Genomic DNA, 6,000 nt, shown 5'->3' with positions numbered 1-6,000 from the left:
GAGTCGTCTCCTATGATTTTATTTATTTTTTTAAGATTTATTTATTTATGCATACAAGAACTGGGGTACAGGCCAAAGGAGTGGGGGGTGAGAGGATTCACCAAAGACAGAGTGGGGAACAGAACAGGCAGACCGACCGAAACACACTGGTGAGGGGAGCAGTGGGTGATACAGGAGAGGTCTGCTGCGCCACGTGGGTAGCTCCCTGGCAAGGGATCGAACTCACACTGCAGTGGCTACAGATAGATTCATAGATTACATCTTAATCCTTTGCACCACCAGGGAGGCCCTGTCTCCCATGATTTTAAGTGACACCCACTCCTCCACCTTCCTCACTGGGGCTGACATTGCCTTCAATGACTACTTTGTCAAGCTCATTTCCAATCAATTTGGCTACAGCAACAAGGTCGTGGATCTCATGGTCCACATGACCTCCAAGGAGTAAGAGCCCCCTGGACCAGCAACCCCAGTGACAGCACAAGAGGAAGAGAGGCTGCCTCCACTGCTGGGGAGTCCTCCCCCGACTCATCCACACTGAGAATCTCCTGACCTGTCAAAGTTCCATCCCAGACTGGCTGGAGAAGGGGAGGGGTTTGTCATGTAGCATCAATACAGTACACTGTACCCAGCAAAAAAATAAAAGTGATCTTGTCCACCCAATCTTGGCTTTTTTGGAGTATATTGTTCCTCATTCCTATGTCATAGATGTTAGAAATTAATATTATGGACTCAGATGTCCAAACAGGGTAAATTCATGGATAATAACTGATCTTAAGATGTTAACACAAATAAACATAAGATAGTTAATGAAGACCCAGTGGAATAAGTCACAGAAATACTTCCAGTGTTATTTTTATGGCATTTCTCACTTGCCTCACAATATCCCACAATATCTTTTCCTCCCCTGGAAACACTGCTGGTTTCTGTTTAGAGCTCTCTTAATCCAAGTCTCTGCGATCAAACCATTCCTCCTAGTTTTAGGAGGGACACTCAATAGCCGGTCATTTTTACAGTTCAGAGTCTATGTTCTTGTACGTCACCAGACACTCGGTAGTTGTTATGAAAAGGCAGTGTTGCCAAGTGTTAAAGAGTGAAGGTTCCAGATTAGAACACATCAGCTCCGGCCCTGCCTCCACAACTTAATTAAATGGTTGTACTTGAGTATGTTACTTATCATCTCTATGACTCAGCTTTTCAAGTATAAAATGAGGGTAATAATAGACCTGCTACTAGGAAAAAATAAGATAACATATGCAAAGCATTAGTAAAGTTGCTAGCATATGGTAAGCACTCAAATTCTAACAACCTTAGGAAAGGATTACATTTTTTTTTCAAAAATAAATAATTTGCATAATTTCTTAATAATATTTAGTAGAAGTCCAAAAAGCCAAAAGAATGAACATTATGGAACTTTATAAGGGGGCATTTAAATTCCTGATAGGTCATAGTGAATAAACCACTATCTAGAAAACCCAGTTCCATTCTTTGACACATTTTGTTACTAATATTTGACAATCAGGCCAACATTCTATTCCCATTATCCCAATGATCAGGCAGAAGAATAGATGTAACATTACTTGTGCCCACCAGCCTAATACTTTTTCATCTATACCACAGTCTTTAAGGATGTTTCTAAGGTCTTCACACCTAGAAGGTGTCAGTTTAACACACAGGATTCGCTCGGAGCAGCTAGAAATGAGTGGGTTTCTGCACACTTGGGAGACTTCACTTCATACCCCAAGTGCAATCGGGGTATGACTTCTGGTGAATGACTTCTGATGGAGTTGTTCAGCAACAACACGACCATTCCTGTGTCCCTCAGAGTTGTGGTAGATTTTCTCTGGTCAATTATTATTTGTGTATCTTCATTATTACCTACAACTCCCAGAAGACTGATATGTTCATAGGATGAACCTAAGAAATTAGAGCTTGAGAAATGAATAAAAACCAGAAGGTAGTTGAACAAATACAGACATAAGGAGACCAGGATGCAGAATATGGGCAACTGGAAAAGAGAAGAAAAAAAAAGCATGAATAGTAATGTTTAGGAGAAATATAGGCCCTGGTAAACTGATTATATCTGTGAGGCAAGGAAAGTAGAAGGTCAAAACTAAAGGCAAAGTTGTGGAGTTATGAGTTTTGGGCAAAAGTTGAAGAATGGATAATGTCCAGTTAACCTGGATGAGTATAGTAGAAACATAGTCATTGGTGGGAGAGGGAAACCCAGAAGGAACGCGTTTAACAAGGAAGATAGTTTATCTAAAAATGGACCTCCATCTACAATAGTCCAAGAAAGGTAACTAACAATAATCATATAATATGCTATTGTTCAGTGAAAAGTACTTTCTTAATCCGAATGATAATGTAGCTATTTTTAGATTAACTTGTTTAATAAAAAGTAATCCAAATTAAAGAAAAATACTAAGAAAATAATAGTGAGTGGCCTCCCTGGTGGCGCTGGGGTTAAGTATCAGCGCTATCAAGCTATCTCCAGCTGCAGCATGAGTTCAATGTCCCACCCAGGGAGCTACCCCACATGGCACAGCAGACCTCCCCTGGCTCACCTGCTGCTCCCCGCAGCAGTGTATTTCAATAGATCTGCCTGTTCTGTTCCCCACTCTGTCTCTGGTGAATCCTCTCACCCACCCACATCTCTGGTCTGTACCCCAGTTCTCGTATGTACAAATTAATAAAAAATAAACTTCAAAAAAAAAAACAAAAGTAAGTAACAGTGAGATGATATGCAAATATGATTGAAAGCTACGAATATTATACATAAAGAAAATCTGGGAAACATTCTTGCAATAGGAAAAGACAAAGATTTAGGATAAACCTAAAAGGGGACAAGTTACAAAGCTATATTGTAACTTGTGAGCTATATTGTAACTGAGTGCAGTCTTGGTCCCCAGGCAACTGCTCCTGACTTCCTCAAGATGACAATGGGAAGATCCTTGGCCAATTTCTGAAAGTCTTCAGGTCCTTCCCTCTTTAAAAATCTGTCTTCTCTCCCCAGACTTGCAATTATGTTTGTTAGCAGTTGCACACAGGGTTTCTTTTCAGGGTAACTCACCTGCACCACCCCCCCCCCCCACTCTCCCACCCTCTACCCATTGCCTTGGCCCTTGCCTGGGCCATTTCTTTACATCTGAACACCCTCAACTTACAAAACTCTGTATCCAACATAAATAGTGTTTTACCTTTAAAGATAGCCTTTTGGCTGCTTTTGAACCTTTTTCAGGTTCTTTATCTTCCAAAGGTTTACTTGATTGATCAACTGGCTTCACTTCCAAAGTTTCCTGAGTTTTAAACACCATGCTTTCTCCATCTGAGATTCCCCATTCTGATATATCCTCTTGTTCAATCTGTGAAAGACTTGATACAACTTCAGGAAGTTCATCCAGCGCTTCCTTTTGGAAAACATAAATGTATAAGCAAGTTCTTTATATTGGTCCTTCTAAAGTTGTAAATCATGCAATGTTTGTTTTTTGGCAACAAAAGCATTCTAAACATGCATGATTGAAATTAAGCTGAGGTAGTACATTTCCTCTGAAGATTTAGAAAGAGAAACTCAAAATGACTTAAGCAATATGGGAAGCCAGGCAAATTATTTGCCTCCACTCTTGTCTTAGAACATGATAGCTATCAGCAAAAACAGTTACATGCTACAATTCTAAGGAAACAAACTCAAATCTTACCCTGATTCCACTCCACATTCACACAGAGTCAAGGCCAATTGAAACATTCTGCCTATCCTGAGTTTCATTTTTTCTAAGTAGGATTCCTGCTAGTCAGGTACTCTTCTAGAAGCCTGACATCAGGCCTTCAAAGAAGAGTTGACCCAGAGGTCTCAAGAAGAGACCCAGACATACCACTCCATTCTAAGCTCAGATGAAAAAGTCTTACAAAATGTCATTGCTTGACCTGTTTTGGGTTACTTAAAAACGCCTCACTGACTTAATCTGTCTCTCAGCAAGTCTTAAGTATCTTTATAGCCATATTTAGGTGTTGCCCAATTTTAAGCCACGATTATTTGGGGGTATGGAGCATTAGCAGGTAAAACTTCACTATCTTAAATTAATAGATAATAAACCTGTCTGATTTATATAAAAGTCAAATTCTATAGACTGACTGGAAAATGCAATTTTTCACTTTGTTCTTTGATGCACTCATTGTTAATAAGTAAAAGGTAAAGATGGCATACAGTACCAAATACTTTACAATCTCTTTATAATGAAAGATGAGATGTCTGAGGAAAAAAAAAAAAAACTAAGTTTGTAAAGTGAAACTTTTATCTGGAGCTTGTGTTTTTATAAAGATATGGGTTGTGGTAAGAGTAAGAGCTTTATGCCCAATGGGACTTAATTCAAATCCTGGATCAGCCAATTAACAGATTCATGATCACGGTCAAGCAACTTAACTCTTACAACCTCAGTTTTCTCATTTGTAAATAAAAACCAAGCAATAAAACACTTTTCATAAAATCACAGAAGAGATCAAGACTAGGGTAATCTATTTCTATCCATACTTTCCACCTATGACAGACTTGTTCATCTTATGCTCCATAGCTTTGGCACTGATAATCACTCCGTTTCTTTTAAATTTCTCTGCTCCTGGTTGCCTCAATACAATTTCCAGTTGAGGCTTCAAAACTGACTTATCCAAATACCTTTACTGAGTGGCTATTAGTGCCACACATGTTGGGTCCTATAACAAGGGATGAGAGTACAAAAGGGGGAAAGACAAAGTCTTAAACCAAGAAGCACCTCAAACTCTAGTAGTTCAATCACATGTGGTAATTCTCATATTATAGGATACATGGCTTTTTTGAACTTCCATAAGTTTTCTAAACTTGATACATTAGACTTAAAATGACTTATGCTCTGAATTTTTCTCCCTTGTCAATGCTTTTCACATTTCTAGCTAAATAAATAAAAGTTCCTGAGGAGCTAATGACTTTTACTGCTCCAACTACCTTCTAGATCTGACTGTCTATAGATCAGAATAATTGTTATAACCTTTCCCTTCTGAAAAGAGATAGGCCCCTTAGCTCACAAGATCTATCATAGAAAACAAGGATGAGCCAAAGTAGCCACAGCTCTCATTGAGGTTTTGGATTAGAAGTATTAATAGTGAAACACATCTCTACAGTAAATTGAAGGAGGTTTTTGTTTTTTTTTTAACTCTCTAAACAAACATTCATGCAAAAGGAGGTAGACTATAAAATAATATAAGCAAGGAATTTTGTTATGAAAGACTTTACCATTTGAGCTTCTTCAACTCTTATCTGTAATCCCTGCTCTGCTGGCTCTTGAGGTGTTTTCCGAGAGCCAATTTTTCCCATTAAAGCAATATCCTTGAAGGAAGAAAAGGAAACAATTAGAATAATGCCAATTTAAAAATCACTGAAGCATAGAATTCAGTGCAGCAAAATGCTAGTCAATATAATGCAGTGAATAAGGAACACATAAAAGAGAAAATGAACCAGTCAATATGATGCAGTAAATGAGAAATATAGAACAAAAGATACAATAAAAATACCTTGTCTATTTTTCCAATTTCATGGCTTTTCTAATTATTAACTTCTATAGATGTGTAATCAGATTTAATAAGATGGATAATTTTAAATCAAATACTGTAAAACACTACTATTAAATGACTGCATAAGGAAGATAAAATCAAAACTAAAATTTAATTTAATCAAAAGCAAGGATTCTGAATGTACTTAACATTTTTACGGGTATAATTGTTAGTGTCATTTTTATCATTACAAATGTTAATTACTATGATATATTCTATGCAGTTGAAGAGGTAAAAAGATAGCACACCAGACTATTGAACAATAAATAGGACTAGAGACACAGGTTCTGCCCAAACTATAAAGTCACAAATCAAACATCAGTTGGCAAATTGTTTTGCTTCCCTTTACCTCAGTTTCATCATCCTTAACAATGGGCATTTTACTGCATGACTCTTTAAGGTCCCTTTTTCCATTCACCTCCA

The sequence above is a fragment of the Talpa europaea genome (genome assembly GCF_964194135.1).
Source record: "Talpa europaea genome assembly, chromosome: 8".
NCBI classification, from domain to species: Eukaryota; Metazoa; Chordata; class Mammalia; order Eulipotyphla; family Talpidae; genus Talpa; species Talpa europaea.
Note: the sequence above shows the minus strand (reverse complement) of the source record.